The sequence below is a fragment of the Trichomycterus rosablanca genome, chromosome 20 (assembly GCF_030014385.1).
Source record: "Trichomycterus rosablanca isolate fTriRos1 chromosome 20, fTriRos1.hap1, whole genome shotgun sequence".
NCBI lineage: Eukaryota > Metazoa > Chordata > Actinopteri > Siluriformes > Trichomycteridae > Trichomycterus > Trichomycterus rosablanca.
In genome coordinates, this window is record NC_086007.1 from 13,666,790 (window position 1) to 13,686,124 (window position 19,335).

Below are 19,335 nucleotides of genomic sequence, written 5' to 3' on the forward strand. Positions count from 1 at the left end.
AAATAACAGAATCCTGTAAAGTTTGAGGCAGCGTTACCAAGAGCACATTTAGTGTGCAGAAGTGCTGTAATTAGTGGTTGGAAATGTTCGGATCTTTACACTGTAATTAAGATTAATTGATCTGACCGTGTTCTGCTTGTCAGCGTACATTGAGATGTCAAAACACTGGAAAGCTGGTTTTCGAACTGGGTTTTCAGTCCCGACTGGTCAAAACCAGTGTGGCTGTGGGGACTTTACGCTCTGTGTGTGTATGTGTGCACATGTGCTAAAAGAGGGTTTGACAGTGACCTGTAGTTCACGGTTTGGCTGCTCAGGGTTTCAGCCATTGAACTGGACACAAAGGTTGGCGGCCGAATAGCTCATTGCCAGAGCCGCCTAAAGAAAACACACTCGCACACACTACACTCTCACCTCTTTCTCTCTCCTTCTTTGTCTCTCTGTCTCTCTCTTTTTGTCTGTTGTCCGCCCCCCCTTTCTCTCACACTGTGCTGAGCTCTATTAACTGGACTAACCTTTCCTGACCCTATGCTTGTTTTTACGACCACTGACAACCTGTAAAGTTACTTCACATTTTCCGCTCATATATTTTGGAATTTTGGCATGGAGTGCTTGTAGTGATACAATGTAAAAAAGAAAGGGGGGGTGGACATTGACCTTTACACATTATAACCAGAGCATTTTGTTTTTCCTTGACTTACACACTTGTTGGTGAAGACGTTTTGTGCAGTGTTACAGAGGAATTCTTCGTGTGTTTTGCCCACCCCCTCATTTAATTGACAGGTCTTTAGACCAATCAGTGAAAAGGAGCCCATCTTTTTTCTTTTTTTCTAATTTATAAGGACCCACTTAATTCTGAAGGTATTTTATTGATTTAATTATTGTGTCTCCATACCAAAGGCTTTGTGCACATAGACAGAACATTTGCCATGTTATATTTGCATTGTTAAAATGAGACACACATGATTGTTTGTGCCTTAGGCCGATTGTTACAATTACGACACTGTTTTTATTGAAAAATGTTAAGATGCTTTAATATTTCCACATAATTCTACATCATTCTTTAGCTTCTCTTCTCTTAATGGTAACAGTTGCATTACAATTCTTACATCATTTGATTCTAATAGAAACAAAACATCATGTTAAATTAGCAATTAAATGAATAAACTATTGTGTTATATTTTAGGTTTGCCATTTTATTTTCATCAACAGCTTTATCCTGGGTGCAGAACAGGAATACCTGTGCAAGGCACCAATCCATCACAGGGCTTTACCTCCATCTCCCCAACCCCCTCCTTAGACATAACCAGTTATTTGTGTCAATAATCACTAAGTTTTTGTAAGAACACTACCAGTCGAGCTTAGAAACGGTGGCTTAGAGACACAAAGTTGTTAATTGCTTAGGTTCAAGGAGTTCAATGAACCATGATGAAAGTCATTATCTTCAAGAAAATCGTAAATCTAACTAACTAACTAAATACATACATACATAAATACATAAATAAGTAAATAAAAATTTAAATAAGTGGCTGCCAGCTAAAATTAAAAGTTAAATAAAAAGAAAAAGTCAAAACTAATGCCAGAAAAACCAAGGTCAGCTATGCTCTGTGTTTATGACCCCACAACACAAAACAGATTAGACATAATTGGATTAATGTGAGGGTAGCAAACCAAGCTAAACATCCAAGAAAAACATCAGTGCTTGTCTGGCACTCACAAAATATAAGTAAGTAAATAAATTAATAAATGCGGTTTAAATTGGTGCTGGTGCTTTGCTATGTCAAGACCTGAATGTTTTGCAAATGATTAATTTTATTCTTTATATAAAAACTTTTGCAGAATAATGAATGTGAGGTCATTTGTTCATTTGCTGAACCTAAAACTGAAGTTTAAAAACAAGTTTACATATGAGTAGCTCAAAGAAAACTGAATTAAGGCTTGGAGATAGTACAGTTAATGTGGCAGGACCAACAACGAGCTAAATTGGGCTAAAATCCCTCAGCAGCATTGTAAAAAAAATAATATATTTAAATATAATGAATAAACAAAGAAAAAAATATACATATAGTTAGTGCTTGTTAAATGTTAAATTGTCAGCATTTTGTTTTTGTCAGCATAATAATAATAAAAAATGTATTTAATATTTTTTTAATTATTATTTAATAATTTATTTATTATTATTTATTATATAATTTTATCTTTTATTGTTGTATTTATATTTTAATGTATGTATATGTGTGTATATATACAGTGTATCACAAAAGTGAGTACACCCCTCACATTTCTGCAAATATTTTATTATATCTTTTCATGGGACAACACTATAGAAATAAAATAACTCAACACACAGCCATTAATGTCTAAATGGCTGGCAACATAAGTGAGTACACCCCACAGTGAACATGTCCAAATTGTGCCCAAAGTGTCAATATTTTGTGTGACCACCATTATTATCCAGCACTGCCTTAACCCTCCTGGGCATGGAGTTCACCAGAGCTGCACAGGTTGCTACTGGAATCCTCTTCCACTCCTCCATGATGACATCACGGAGCTGGTGGATGTTAGACACCTTGAACTCCTCCACCTTCCACTTGAGGATGCGCCACAGGTGCTCAATTGGGTTTAGTCCATCACCTTTACCTTCAGCTTCCTCAGCAAGGCAGTTGTCATCTTGGAGGTTGTGTTTGGGGTCGTTATCCTGTTGGAAAACTGCCATGAGGCCCAGTTTTCAAAGGGAGGGAATCATGCTCTGTTTCAGAATGTCACAGTACATGTTGGAATTCATGCTTCCCTCAATGAACTGCAGCTCCCCAGTGCCAGCAACACTCATGCAGCCCAAGACCATGATGCTACCACCACCATGCTTGACTGTAGGCAAGATACAGTTGTCTTGGTACTTCTCACCAGGGCGCCGCCACACATGCTGGACACCATCTGAGCCAAACAAGTTTATCTTGGTCTCGTCAGACCACAGGGCATTCCAGTAATCCATGTTCTTGGACTGCTTGTTTTCAGCAAAATGTTTGCGGGCTTTCTTGTGCGTCAGCTTCCTTCTGGGATGACGACCATGCAGACCGAGTTGATGCAGTGTGCGGCGTATGGTCTGAGCACTGACAGGCTGACCTCCCACGTCTTCAACCTCTGCAGCAATGCTGGCAGCACTCATGTGTCTATTTTTTAAAGCCAACCTCTGGATATGACGCCGAACACGTGGACTCAACTTCTTTGGTCGACCCTGGCGAAGCCTGTTCCGAGTGGAACCTGTCCTGGAAAACCGCTGTATGACCTTGGCCACCGTGCTGTAGCTCAGTTTCAGGGTGTTAGCAATCTTCTTATAGCCCAGGCCATCTTTGTGGAGAGCAACAATTCTATTTCTCACATCCTCAGAGAGTTCTTTGCCATGAGGTGCCATGTTGAATATCCAGTGGCCAGTATGAGAGAATTGTACCCAAAACACCAAATTTAACAGCCCTGCTCCCCATTTACACCTGGGACCTTGACACATGACACCAGGGAGGGACAACGACACATTTGGGCACAATTTGGACATGTTCACTGTGGGGTGTATTCACTTATGTTGCCAGCTATTTAGACATTAATGGCTGTGTGTTGAGTTATTTTCAGAAGACAGTAAATCTACACTGCTATACAAGCTGTACACTGACTACTCTAAGTTATATCCAAGTTTCATGTCTATAGTGTTGTCCCATGAAAAGATATAATGAAATATTTGCAGAAATGTGAGGGGTGTACACATTTCTGCAGATATTTAAGTATATCTTTTCATGGGACAACACTGACAAAATGACACTTTGACACAATGAAAAGTAGTCTGTGTGCAGCTTATATAACAGTGTAAATTTATTCTTCCCTCAAAAAAACTCAATATACAGCCATTAATGTCTAAACCACTGGCAACAAAAGTGAGTACACCCCTAAGAGACTACACCCCTAAATGTCCAAATTGAGCACTGCTTGTCATTTTCCCTCCAAAATGTCATGTGATTTGTTAGTGTTACTAGGTCTCAGGTGTGCATAGGGAGCAGCTGTGTTCAATTTAGTAGTACAGCTCTCACACTCTCTCATACTGGTCACTGAAAGTTCCAACATGGCACCTCATGGCAAAGAACTCTCTGAGGATCTTAAAAGACGAATTGTTGCGCTACATGAAGATGGCCAAGGCTACAAGAAGATTGCCAACACCCTGAAAGTGAGCTGCAGCACAGTGGCCAAGATCATCCAGCGTTTTAAAAGAGCAGGGTCCACTCAGAAAAGACCTCGCGTTGGTCGTCCAAAGAAGCTGAGTGCACGTGCTCAGCGTCACATCCAACTGCTGTCTTTGAAAGATAGGCGCAGGAGTGCTGTCAGCATTGCTGCAGAGATTGAAAAGGTGGGGGGTCAGCCTGTCAGTGCTCAGACCATACGCCGCACACTACATCAAATTGGTCTGCATGGCTGTCACCCCAGAAGGAGGCCTCTTCTGAAGTCTCTACACAAGAAATCCCGCAAACAGTTTGCTGAAGACATGTCAACAAAGGACATGGATTACTGGAACCATGTCCTATGGTCTGATGAGACCAAGATTAATTTGTTTGGTTCAGATGGTCTCAAGCATGTGTGGCGGCAATCAGGTGAGGAGTACAAAGATAAGTGTGTCATGCCTACAGTCAAGCATGGTGGTGGGAATGCCATGGTCTGGGGCTGCATGAGTGCAGCAGGTGTTGGGGAGTTACATTTCATTGAGGGACACATGAACTCCAATATGTACTGTGAAATACTGAAGCAGAGCATGATCCCCTCCCTCCGGAAACTGGGTCGCAGGGCAGTGTTCCAGCATGATAATGACCCAAAACACACCTCTAAGACGACCACTGCTTTATTGAAGAGGCTGAGGGTAAAGGTGATGGACTGGCCAAGCATGTCTCCAGACCTAAACCCAATAGAACATCTTTGGGGCATCCTCAAGCGACCAGCAGAGGAGCGCAAAGTCTCGAATATCCGCCAGCTCCGTGATGTCGTCATGGAGGAGTGGAAAAGCATTCCAGTGGCAACCTGTGAAGCTCTGGTAAACTCCATGCCCAGGAGAGTTAAGGCAGTTCTGGGAAATAATGGTGGCCACACAAAATATTGACACTTCAGGAACTTTCACTAAAGGGTGTACTCACTTTTGTTGCCGGTGGTTTAGACATTAATGGCTGTATATTGAGTTTTTTTGAGGGAAGAATAAATTTACACTGTTATATAAGCTGCACACAGACTACTTTTCATTGTGTCAAAGTGTCATTTTGTCAGTGTTGTCCCATGAAAAGATATACTTAAATATCTGCAGAAATGTGAGGGGTGTACTCACTTTTGTGATACACTGTATATATATATATATATGTATGTATGTATATGTATATGTATATATATATATATATTTTTTTTTTTTCTTATTGCTTTTCCTCCATCCTGCTGTTTTTGCATTCGCTTGGTTTTGCCCTTTGATTCCTCATTCAGGATACAGAACACTTCCTATTCTAATGCCTATCCATTTTTTTTCTATCACTGTGCCTGCTCTTCTTCTTTCCTCTCTCTCCCCCTCTCTCTCCCTCTCTCTCTTCCAACATCGCTCTCACTCAGGCCATGCCCCCTCCCCCTTGTTTCCCAGTGGGGGTGTTGTTTATAAAGCATTATAATTTATAACTGAATAGAGTGGATTTAATTTCAGCGCCAAGGCTCGCCAGCAGGGCGCCAGGCTGCAATCAGAGGAATCAGCGCGCTGCGAGCCCCGTTGAATGGAAAGTATTATCAGCGGCCACAAACGGACACTGTTTCTCCTTAAACAACTCCCTCGATGCTCCCCGAGCCCAGCTTCCCTTTCACTCCTCTATTCCTGTTAGCCGCCCTCCCTCCTATTGTCCTTCAGTGCCACTTCCCCTTACTCTCCTCACTCTCGCTCCCTCACTTCCTTTTTTCCAGCCTCATCTTTTGATTTGCTGGCGCTCATCTGATCATGTTTGTCAGTCTCACGCAAAAGCAGTGGGCCATCCTTAGCATCACATTCATCTGCACTCTGCACTGAGTTACACATTAACACCCCGGCTTACATTTTACACAGATTTCGGTACACCATGTGACTCAAATAATATGTTGATAAATCGTGTGGGATTTGGTATTTACCGGTCAGGCTGTGAGTTCACAGCCGTCGATCCCACGTTCTCCTGTCCGCCTTCATCTCACGCCTCTCTCATCTTCATCCCGGCCTCCGTCTTCTGTTTTCACCATCCCTATTCAAGTGTTGCAATTTTCCGCCTGTAAATCCCGCTGTGCGTGATTGTGGGCCGACTCCAGACACTCCTGCATTCTGACAAACAGAGAGAGATTGAGTTAGTGAGCGTGTCACCCACCCTGCTGTGCGGCCCAGTCAGCCAGTGTAACCCCACAACACAAGTCACAATATTTAAACACATTTGCATGAACACCAGAGGTGGATTAAAGGGTGAAAGCTTTGACTGGGTTTCTGTGTTTATAGCAGCGTGGGTTGGTCCTTCTAAATATCGCACTATTGGGTTAGGAATTAAATGAATGCTTAAATGCATCACTGCTCTCTTTCAAACCATAAGTGATTGTCACTGTCGAAAGGTTTATAGCATCACCAATATTTATATCAACACACTTTTGTTTTTTTTTAAAGACAGCTTAACATTGAGAATGCAGAGTAAGAAAAGCAAAAACAGTTTAGTATTCTGAATGTAGATTTAAACCAAAGCTTGTTATAAGATGATAAGCAAAGATCTACCTTTATACTGGTAAATGATGCAAAATACACAAACCAAACTTATGCTTAACAGCTTCTATTCATAATTTAAATGCATACACTGGTGCTGCTATAATTATTATTATTATTATTATTATTATTATTATTACATTACTTTTAATATAATTATTATTATTACTGTTAATATAACAATTATTATTATTATTACTGTTAATATAACTAATATGTTAATATTATTATTATTATTACATTACTTTTAATATAACGATTATTATTATTATTATTATTACTGTTAATATAAGGATTATGTTAATATTATTATTATTACATTACTTTTAATATAATGATTATTATTATTATTGTTATTACTGTTAATATAACTATTAATATTATTATTAGTAGTAGTAATAATAATGATAATCTAGTATTATTTATTAGTGGTATTATTACTATTATAATTGACTACTAATATGATTATTATATTATTTTATATATATAATGTATAAAATATATATAATAATAAATAATATACATTATTTTATTATGTATTTTATTATTATTATTATTGTTATTATTATTTTTATTATTAATGTTAGTGGTAGTAGTAGTAGTAGTAATAATGATAATATAGTATTAATTATTAGTAGTATTATTACTATTATAATTAACTAATAATATGATTATTATATTATTATTTTTTATAAAAATATAAAATATGTATATGTTATAATTAAATTATATATTATTTTATGTATTATTATATTATTGTTTTTATTATTATTATTACTAGTAGTAGTAGTATTAATGATAATATAATATTAATTATTGGTAGTATTATTGCTATTATATTATTGTTTATAGTGTTGTTATTGTTGTTGTTTACTACTTATGAGTACTTATAATATTTATTATTATTGTTATTAGTAGTAGTGGTAGTATTAAAAATAATAATAATAATAATAATAATATATGCATGCTCCCTTGTGGAATCTAGTAAAGGTTTGGTGCTTGTTTTCAGGAATTAGTTTGAGGGTAAATGTGAAACAAAGTTATGCTGTCTAATTTAACACTAGCATTAGCGTAAAATGTTTATTAGTACTGTATATAATTATAATCTGCCAACAGCATAACAGTAGCAGTAGCGCTGCTATGTATTTCCCTATTGTACTAAACTCCAATGGTAAGAAGAAATTAGCTTTCTTAAGCAAAGACAAAAGACAATCACAGGAAGACATATTGAATAGTTAATGTGTTAACTACGTTTTAATTAAACAAACAAAGTCTTGTTTTTTGTTATCAGTGTTTTATACCACACCATTAATGATCCTTTTATGATCCCCCTTCTTCTAAACTATGCCAGTCCACTACTGCTGGGATCCAGGGTTTGAATCCAGGTCAGTAATTGCATACCTATAAATGTTATTTGTATGGTCAGTGTTGCTTATGAAATAATCAATGAATAAAAACACTGTATATGTTTACCTTGGTGAGCGGGGGAGTGCTTGTATACTCTCAATGCTCTCTCTCCTCGTTTTCTCTTCACATCCCCTTTCAGCCTTACTTCGACACAGCCTGATAAAACAGACCATGTTTTAATTGGACTGAAGCGGCCAACTCTGTGTCTTCATTCAGCATAATTGATACCTTAGAGTCGCACCGCCTTGATGAACTTGATTCCTTTCTTCCCCTTTAAACTCTGGTCACGATTGTTCAAGTCTGATAAAGCTTTATGCAGAAATAACACACATGGGTTCATGGGGAAAAAGTTGTGAGTCGACACTGAAAGCCACAATTAGCTCATTACGACTGCTCGAAACTGGAAGACCACATGAAACAAAGAGGGAAAAGACATTTCATTCTCTGCGCTCTTTAATTTCTCACAGGAAGCTGGAGGGACAGGCTCAGAGGAAGGACTTGTCTCATAATAAATAGACTGGTACTGTATTTATAATGCAGTATTGTGTGATAATTGAAACGGAACAGGCTGCTTTTGTAATTGGACAGCTTTACACCGAATGCAACATCTTTTATGCTAGGCAGTGTGTGTTATTGAGGCCTTGTCGACGTGAGGAAAAGCCATTCTGGTCCTAACAGTTCACAGTGGCTTTTTTATCTATTTATTCTTTCTGTCATTACAATTCAGAAAAAAACCACACAAGAAATAAAGTCCTACATTCTTCACATCTGGTTCCGGTAAGCAGCCGAATTGTAAAGTGATGATTTGACTAGAATGAGGCCATGAAGGGCGCATGCGATATTTGCCGATGATTGAAACACGGCTGGTGTTTTATTCAAGAGTATAAAAACGACTTGTCCGGTGCCGGCTTGACCGTGGTTAGTAACCGTTACCAAGGAAGAGGAGTAATGACTCTCTCTGAGTATTAAAGCAGCTGCCTGACCCCTCTTTATTAGTTGTGCAGAGAGGCCAGGCTTAATCAAAAGTTAACGATTCAGTGTAGGATGTGCCCAGGGCGGCGCGAGGGCACTGCATTATTGTTAGTGTGTGTGTGGAGGGTGCAATTTGCTTAGCGAGCTGAACCAATGAGAGCGCAGTGTGGCTGGCGCTGGTCGGAGAAACACATGCGATGTGCCTGAGAGATCAAAACACACACTTGATGAATGTGAGGGCAGAAGGGGAGTGGCCCGCGCTCCCAGCTTTGAATCACCGATCAAGGTCGTTCTCAGTTCATTAAATTATGCGGAGAGCCTTCCAACACGCACGCACACACACACACACACACACACACACACACACACACACACACACACACACACACACACACACACACACACACACACAAGTACAGAGGAGTTGCTTTATGAACACTTCTTCCTATTCTGTTGTTTCATACTGTGGTTTAAAAATTGCTACTCTGTCGACATTCAGCTATAAGAATGTGTGTGTGCATGAACATACACAGAACAGTTGCCAATTATTTACTTTTTACCCTATGATCAATTTGTACTTGTGGGCAAAAAGATATTAAGACCTGTGTTGTTTATTAAAGAAATCTATTTAAATTGTAATCTTTCCCAAATGGAAATGTAATATGGCTTTATACTAGGCAATACTAGGTTGGCAATTATATATTTTTTTAAGTAAATGAGATAGCTCTGCTTTTGTTTTGATCTTAAACACACCCTTGAAATCCCAGAAAACCTTTTTAGGCTGCATTTATTTATATGTATATTTATATATATATTAGGGCTGTCGAAGTTAACGCGATAATAATGCATTAACGCGATCTCAATTTAATGCAATTTTAAAAAATTGTGCCGTTAATGCAAATTCTATTTGGCTCTGCGAGTCATCCGTAGTTCATGTTGAGACTTGACCGTGCACGGCATCTCTCATTAGGACAGCGTTTCTCAAATGTAACCGAGCATCGTAGTGATGCACTTTCTTAATAAAGAAATAAATACACGGTATATTCACAAGTTGTCGGGAGCAGAAAACTTTTATTACTTTTTCTGTCACGGTACCGAATAGCGGACAGCTAGAGTCGTTAGCCAAGCATGCTATTCCATGAACTATGGAAGCCCCAAAGGGTCAAAACACGCTCACTTCGTGTAGAAACGTCCATCAAACCATTGTCACAATACAACCACAGAAAAGTCTGTTACAATAACTACGCCTTATCCCACCTAAAGCACCGCTGATCTACAATGTTTGCTGATGGAGAAATTTTAACCACAGTACAGTAGCAGCTCAGTATGTATCTGCCTGCCACAATCTGAAAGACACGGACTGATACAACCAAACACAGGAACAACCCTGATGGACCCACACAGAGACAATGTTTAATCTTTATTCTTCTACATCTGCCTTTATTCTAATTTCCTTGTTATGCTTCTGTTTTATTATTATCTAAAATTTAATATTTTTCCTAAAGTTATTTAATTTTGTATAATTATATAAACATCTTTCCAATGCTTTAGCAATACTGTAACCTCTTCAACAGTCATGCTAATGAAGCTCTTTGAATTGAATTGAATTGAATTGATATTTTAACCTACAAGTCAGGGGTCTCTGCTGGATAGTATTACTGCCTAGTATGTGAGTGAATAAAACTCCCTTACAGTTTTCTCTTGTCCCAGCAGTTTTTAACATAGGTACATTTAGCATAAAATGTGTTCACCATTTTAATTGTAACATCTCACTTAAAAATCCTTGTTTTCTATAACATTTACACTTTTTTTTTTTTAATGCGATTAATCGCGATTAACTATATGAAATTCTGAGATTAATCGCGATTAAAAATTTTAATCGTTTGACAGCCCTAATATACTGTATATATATACTGTATATATATATATATATATATATACAGTGTATCACAAAAGTGAGTACACCCCTCACATTTCTGCAAATATTTTATTATATCTTTTCATGGGACAACACTATAGAAATAAAACTTGGATATAACTTGGAGTAGTCAGTGTACAACTTGTATAGCAGTGTAGATTTACTGTCTTCTGAAAATAACTCAACACAAAGCCATTAATGTCTAAATGGCTGGCAACATAAGTGAGTACACCCCACAGTGAACATGTCCAAATTGTGCCCAAAGTGTCAATATTTTGTGTGACCACCATTATTATCCAGCACTGCCTTAACCCTCCTGGGCATGGAATTCACCAGAGCTGCACAGGTTGCTACTGGAATCCTCTTCCACTCCTCCATGATGACATCACGGAGCTGGTGGATGTTAGACACCTTGAACTCCTCCACCTTCCACTTGAGGATGCGCCACAGGTGCTCAATTGGGTTTAGTCCATCACCTTTACCTTCAGCTTCCTCAGCAAGGCAGTGGTCATCTTGGAGGTTGTGTTTGGGGTCGTTATCCTGTTGGAAAACTGCCATGAGGCCCAGTTTTCGAAGGGAGGGGATCATGCTCTGTTTCAGAATGTCACAGTACATGTTGGAATTCATGTTTCCCTCAATGAACTGCAGCTCCCCAGTGCCAGCAACACTCATGCAGCCCAAGACCATGATGCTACCACCACCATGCTTGACTGTAGGCAAGATACAGTTGTCTTGGTACTTCTCACCAGGGCGCCGCCACACATGCTGGACACCATCTGAGCCAAACAAGTTTATCTTGGTCTCATCAGACCACAGGGCATTCCAGTAATCCATGTTCTTGGACTGCTTGTCTTCAGCAAACTGGGCTTTCTTGTGCGTCAGCTTCCTTCTGGGATGACGACCATGCAGACCGAGTTGATGCAGTGTGCGGCGTATGGTCTGAGCACTGACAGGCTGACCTCCCACGTCTTCAACCTCTGCAGCAATGCTGGCAGCACTCATGTGTCTATTTTTTAAAGCCAACCTCTGGATATGACGCCGAACACGTGGACTCAACTTCTTTGGTCGACCCTGGCGAAGCCTGTTCCGAGTGGAACCTGTCCTGGAAAACCGCTGTATGACCTTGGCCAACATGCTGTAGCTGTGGATCATTCTCAGCACTGCAGTGACAATGACATGGTGGTGGTGTGTTAGTGTGTGATGTGCTTGTATGAGTGGATCAGACACAGCACTGCTGCTGGAGTTTTTAAATACCATTTCTACTCACTGCCCACTCTATTAGACACTACTACCTAGTTCGTCCACCTTTTAGATGTAAAGTCAGAGACGATCGCTCATCTACTGCTGCTGTTTGAGTTGGTCATCTTCTGGACCTTCATCTTCTAGACCACGGGGCGCTGTTGGCTGGTTATTTTTGGTTGGTGGACTATTCTCAGTCCAGCAGTGACAGTGAGGTGTTTAAAAACTCCATCAGCACTGCTGTGTCTTATGCACTCTTACAAACACACACACACACACTGAAAAGGCTGGCTGTCATGCAAGGTTAAAGCAGCATGGAACAGTTGGGCAAGCACAGGGCATCTGGCCATGGCTCGAGGAGCTGAGCAGGATTGAGTGTAAAGATCTTGTCATGCCCCACATAGCCGGACCGGGATCACTGAGCTGTGTATGTAATGAAGTGTAAGGGACGTCATGTTTGTGTTGAACATAAGGTGCCTGTGCAAATGTGCTCAGTGTTGGATGTTAATGTAATATTCAGAATTTGCAGAACTGCCATCTTGTGTGCATCACAAAAATGCAGCCATATATAAATCTGATCCAGATCAACAGTCCTTACATATTTATTACGCAGGTTGTCTATTATTCACCAAACATTTCATTACAATCCTGTAACAGATTGCAGTATAATGCTCACCTGCCTTGCCACTGGTTAGTGTCACTTGTTTGAATGAACAGCCTTTGCACCTTATTAAGTGTTAATTCACTTCAAACTTGAGGAGCTTATAATACCAGCTTCACTGAACTCCTCACTGCTGGTGCACTGTATTTTTTAGGGTGTTTGGGGTCAGTGTGGTCAGTTTGCTGGGTTGCCCTATACTCGGCTCTTTTTTCCATCATTTCTAATCTTGTTTTTTCATGATTCTCCTGGGTGCAGGTAGCACCAGTCATAAGAGTGTCAGTTCTTTGTTTAAATTGCTTTGGTCTTTTTACTTGAGTCTGAGTTGCGTATTCTGGTGGATTGAGTAGCTGGTATTGGTAGTGACTCTGATGTCATACTTTTCTATTCATCTTTTCTTAGTGGGTGTTGGTTTTGCTAGGGGCTTATCACTGATGACCCCATGGCTACCACATGGTTTTCTGACAAGGCATTGTAGGCTTATGTCCTTGTGGGTTGAACATCTTTCTTTTTTGAGGCGAGTGTGTGGAGTGTGAAATCCCCTACTCACCTACCCGCTTTGGGCTGTTGTTTTGATTTTGTTTTCTTTTTGGTCTCACTTTCTGTTATTTTGGTCACTACCCCCCTACCACTACCACTTTTTAGCTACAATATTGTTGTATTGTTGTTTTTTTAATGGACATGTATTTTAGAAATTTTAGTAATTTTGCTGGAACTAAATCGACTAATCCTAAAAATCCATGTTATCCCAGCATGATTTCACAATATACTGAAGAGCATATTGTGATGTTGCTGAATCCTTTGCTTTTCTTTGTCTGTCTTTAAATGACCCATAAATACTTCAGAGGATTCAGGTCAGGTGACCATGGATAATACTTCATGATGATCAGCACTTCTTGATCTTTTTTTGGTCTTCATGTAGTTTTTGTAATACTTTGAGGTTTGAGATTTGTGAGAAGAAGGTAAACGTGTTTTTTCCCCTGTTTTTACACATACTTTGTATTGGGGGAAATGAGTTTTGTCTTTAGATCATTGATAGTTTTCTAAAAATATGACAAATTTGCTGTGTTAAAACAGTGGTAGCCTAGTGGGTAGAGCATTGGGCTATCAACCGGAAGATTGGCGCTTTAAATCCGGGCTCCGCTATGCAGCCACTGTTGGGTCCTTGAGCAAGGCCCTTAACCCTATCTGCTCCAGGGCCGCCGTACGATGGCTGACCCTGCGCTCTGACCCCAGCTTCCAAACAAGCTGGGATATGCGAAGAAAGAATTTCATTGTACTGTACATGTATATGTATATACGTATGTAAATAAGGTAATAATGTGGAAAATTCTGCAATGTCATTTAACTTTGTGGCATTGCCTCCTATTTCTCATTAATAATTATCACTGACTAAAGCTGGTGAATTTTCTGTGCCCCAGTTAATAAACAGATTGGTTTGTCACTAATCACAAAAGCAAAAGCCTTTTTGGATGGAAGTTGTATTTGTATTTGGAAAAAGAACAAAAAAACATTATTTGACAATGTCTATATATTAATAATATATAGAAGAAAAAAGAACCGCCACAAATGCTGCTCCACTTAATGCGTATCAAGAGGCCCAAACGTCAATAGCCTTTATTCGGGAGGGTGAAAGACAGCCAATCAGAGCCCCTCCCATAATTTCAAGCCTTATGGGTACTGCCAGGGACTGGCAACTGCGGGCTGACCTTGATAAGAGCCTAGTGTTTCCACCGAACATTGCTGTGTCAAGCTTGCGCCCAGACCTGGTGTTGTGGTCCAACTCCTGTCGCCGTGTTTATATCATCGAGCTCACGGTGCCCTGGGAGGAAGCCATTGATGAGGCTTATGAAAGGAAAAGGTTGCGATATTCTAACCTTGCAGCCCAGGTAGAAGAACGGGGATGGACAGTGTTGGTGTGTCCAGTGGAGGTGGGCTGTAGGGGGTTTGTGGCTAACTCCACCATAAGGCTCCTGAAAGAGGTGGGTGTCAGAGGGCAAGCTCAGAGGAGAACCATCAAAGAGCTTGCCACCACAGCTGAGCGAAGTAGTCACTGGCTGTGGGTGCGAAGAAAGGAAATGGCATGGGGGGCAAAGTGACCACCCAGTTCCTATGCGACACACACCCAGGTCTGATCAGCCTGTGGTGGGCCTGCCACAGAGGAGGGTGTCTTGTGATTAATGGCCGAAACACCTAAAGATACTGGGGTACACAACTGATGATGTGTCGTGTAGGGTAACATCACTGGGTGGTCCTAGCAAGGTCTCAACTGTAACTACTTGGGATTGAAACATCGAGTCCTTTGTCTAACACTATAAGGTTGTTTGTATGGGAAAGGATACGACATTTAAAACCCAACAACACTGTACCTACTCTCAAGCATGTTGATGGTGGTAGTGTTGTGCTGCGGAGCCATTTTGCTGGCTTGCAGAAAGTGGATGGAATTTTTAAATATTGAATTCTATTGGATACTCAGAACAACAAACAAATACTGGTAATGCAATGGCCACACCAGACTGAAATGTAGCTTTTAGAAGCAGCCTTTATTACAAATATGTGGACTAACTTAAAAAGTCAAGTGTGTGGCAAGATTTGGTTAAACTTTACCAATCCTGCCAAATACAGTGGTCAAAGGCTTAACAGGTGCCATGCCATAAACATGTTGATGACTATTGAAAGCAGCCTATAGAAGTAATAAGGGCTATGTAAAATAATTGCCTTGCATTATGTATGTTTTTGACAACTTCTATATCTAGTGCTGGACAATAATTCGATATCGATATATATCGCGATAGAAAATGTTTCAATAACGGTGATATGATTTTTAAACAAATTCGATCGATATGCATACGTCAGTGCGTGATGACGTACGCCACAGGCACGAAGCCAGTGCTCAGCGTTACCGCTCTGATTACACTCCGCTACCTACAACACGGTGGATATTAGCGGCAAAATGAGTTCAACAGCTGTGAGTGAACGAGCATCCACAGTCAGGGGCGGAGCCAGGGGGTGGCCGCTTTGCCGGTGTTACTTTTTTGCGGAAGCATTTCTGCACGCAGGTGTTCCCACAGGGACGCAATTCAACAGCGCACCTCAAGCATGTAGTTCTCCACCAAAACAGTGCAGTAATACACTCAACATAATGTCAACCACCAACACAATTACACGAAGTAGTACTACTGAGTATTAAAAAACAGTTATTACTACTACTTCTTATTAGTTGTGGCGCGCTACAAGTAGAGGCACCAACGGGATATTTGCGTTCCACTGTTGCCACATTGGGCGGTTTTCCTCCTACTTAGGCGGTTTTTTTTTTTCAAAAACAATTTAATAGCAGGTAAATAACACTTCTATTGAAAAGAGAATATTCAGTTTTAAGAAGCCCCAACATTGTAGAAGGCTATTAAAAGTAAAGTCAATTTTCAATGCTGATTTGGCTTAATAGTGTTGGTCAGAATGTGTCATATTCTTGAAAGAAAATTTAAATTTGTTTTCCATGCATTCACATTAGCATGTTCTGGGGTTTAAATGAGTCTCATCAGTACACACAAGTTTGCAGTCAAATGATCAAGTAATGCAAAGGAATATCTTTGAAATTCTGTTAAGGTTATAGGCTATATTTTAGTTGTTCACAGGGAAAATGAGAAAAAATTAAAAGCTTATTATGCTAGGCTTGATGTAATTCTACATGGTACTCACTGCCAAAACACTACTGGATCAACAGCCACTAGCCACATAAAAAAAATAAGGTATCAGACAGTTTCTGTGCCACCCCTGTGTGAGCAATGGTCTCAGTTTGGCCATCCCTATGAAAACTGTCTGGCTTTGCCACTGTCTACAGTTGAAAAAGAAGCAGATGAAATAGCTGATAAGAGATAAAGGACTAATTCAGTGGTGTATTCAGCTTGTATTTCTTGCCAGAAACCAGAAAAGAGGTTTACAGGTACCGCCATCCAATTTTGGTGTTTTTGGCATTTGTATTATTCATATCGATATCGGAATTATATCGTATCGACCGAAATTAGGAGTTATATCGTGATATAAATTTTAGCCATATCGTCCAGCCCTATCTATATCCATTCATGTGTTTGTTATTTACACTTGAATTGGAGAAAATCATTAAAATCCCTGGAAAGACTTCCACGACGTATTAAACACGTCTTTACCAAGTCTGTATGGTGACTATGGATAAAACCCTGTTCTAAAATAAAAGCAAAGTGTTTTTAAGCGCGTGGCAGACGGACTAGCCAGATTTGTAGCAAACATCAGTATACATCAAATCTCCGACCTTCCCGCAGGCACACGCTGATTGGGAAGAGGCTTTAAAGCACGGAAATGGCTTAACTTGATTTACCTAACAGCTTCCACGTATCCTGCTGCTGAAGATGACATCTCTGTTAATGCTCAGCGCTCCGGTCAGACACAGATAGAAACACAATTACGGAGGAAATGCTGCTGCTTAGGCTTAATACTCATACGTTTCTCTGCTCTTTAGTTTGAAATGTAGCGGCAGATGTGTCACAGATTGAGCATTCGTTTTTGATTTGTTATTATTTTCACGTAAAGCCCCTGTAGCACACCTCCGTTTTGTTCCTCTCCAGATTAGAACTTCCAGCACTTCATCAGAACTGGTTACACAGAACACAGAGCAGCTCTCAGATATAAAGGTTTAAAACAGGAGCTCGAAGAATTATTACATAAATCTTGTTTTTTCTTTTGATCACACGATTGAGTCGTGCCTGAACTTGTCCCTGTACAAGTTATTATACAGCATATTGAAGGTTTTTTTTCCTAATGTGCTTTTTTTGAGTTCTCATTAATACTTAATTAATTAATACTTAATACAGATTTTACCACTATATACATTAAGTTATTAATTAAGTTAAATATTTTGTTTGTACACTTTTTAAGTTAATTTGTAATGGGGGTGTTTTTCTGCATTGCTGCTGTTTTTATTAGTGGCATTAATAACATTAAATCTCATATAGGTGTAATTGTCATACTGCTGTATAATAGTAATTGCATTACAGATTGTATTACTTTTTAAATTTTATTTTAATTTTATTTGACTATTTTATTTACTCTATTTACTGAACTTACTGTTCTTACACTGTGCTGGAGCTGCTGTAACACCCGAATTTCCCTCATGGGGATCAGTAAAGGAATCTTTTCTTAATCTTTTTTTATTAACATTACTAACGTTACATTAAGTTTGATGTAATGCATTATTAATATTTCTGTAGTTTATTGGTGTGCCCATATATGTTGGTGTTTACAGTAAAGCCACTTGAAGTAAACACCATAAGACACTTGAAAGTAATTTATTATTATTATTAGTAGTAGTAGTAGTAGTAGTAGTAGTAGTAGTAGTATCTTATGTAAATAATTTTTTTTACATTCATTTATTTATTTATTTTAATTTTTTATTTATTTACATCAGTACATTTATTATTATTATTATTATTTAATTTCAATTTATTTATTGTGTTTTTATTTATTTTTTATTTAAATCAGTAAAAATTATGTATTTTTATTTAATTTGTATTTATTTATTGTTTGTTTTTTATTTATTGTCTATTTAAATCAGTAAAATAGTTTATCATTATTTAATTTGAATTTATTGTTAAATTTTTTTATTTTATTTAAATCAGTAAAAGTATTTATTATTATTATTTAATTTGAATGTATTTATTGTTTATTTTCTTATTTATTTTTTATTTAAATCAGTAAAAGTATTTATTGTTATTATTATTTAATAATATAATAATTGCTTTTAATACATGTTTTAATCGGCATTATTAGCTGAGCACATGGTGTGGAGCTGCTTGGCATGCAGTGAAGTGGAACATGCTGGAATTTCAGTTTTTTGCTGCTGGTTATAAGAGAGTACTTGGTACAGACTCTTCCATATTATATTTACTTATCTTTGTCCGAAAAGCATAGCATTAAAGATGTGTGCTTCTTTTTTATGCTTTATTGAGTTGAATTTATTCCATACATTATTATTTGATGTGTCTATTTCAAATTTTTAGGTTTATTTGCTGAGCTCAAAATGCTCTTTGCTGAAGGTTGCCTTCATGTTGTCGCTTGTTATACATTTGAACCAGAGTTCTACCTGGTCACTAACACTCTGGTCACCTGCAACCATGTGAGGATGTACATCAGGCCTGTAGGATTTTTTTAACTGGACACTTTACTTAACACCAAGCTTTTGACTTCGTTAGATTATGCCTTTCAACAAAGGCTCGCCAGCGCCATGTACACTCAGAGCATGCCAACCTCAGCTGATGTAAAGCAAAACTATCCTCCTCCTTACAGGCTCTCCTCAGCATGGGGCCTTGTCTGGGTTTCAGCTTCCCAGAGTATGATTGGCCC

The 19,335-nt window shown here is 38.8% G+C and overlaps 1 protein-coding gene across 8 annotated transcripts in view; it reads left to right on the forward strand.

Moving 5' to 3' along the window:
- The window catches only part of bcas3 (BCAS3 microtubule associated cell migration factor), a 409,318-nt gene that overhangs the window by 231,532 nt on the left and 158,451 nt on the right, over positions 1-19,335 (forward strand). Inside the window, exon 24 of one of the 8 annotated variants that reach the window (XM_063016963.1) lies at positions 715-779. The exons of the other annotated variants lie outside the window; for them this stretch is intronic. The gene's annotated coding sequence lies outside the window, so the exon portion shown is untranslated. Of the gene's footprint in view, positions 1-714; positions 780-19,335 lie in introns of those variants that run through there. 8 annotated transcript variants of the gene reach the window in all.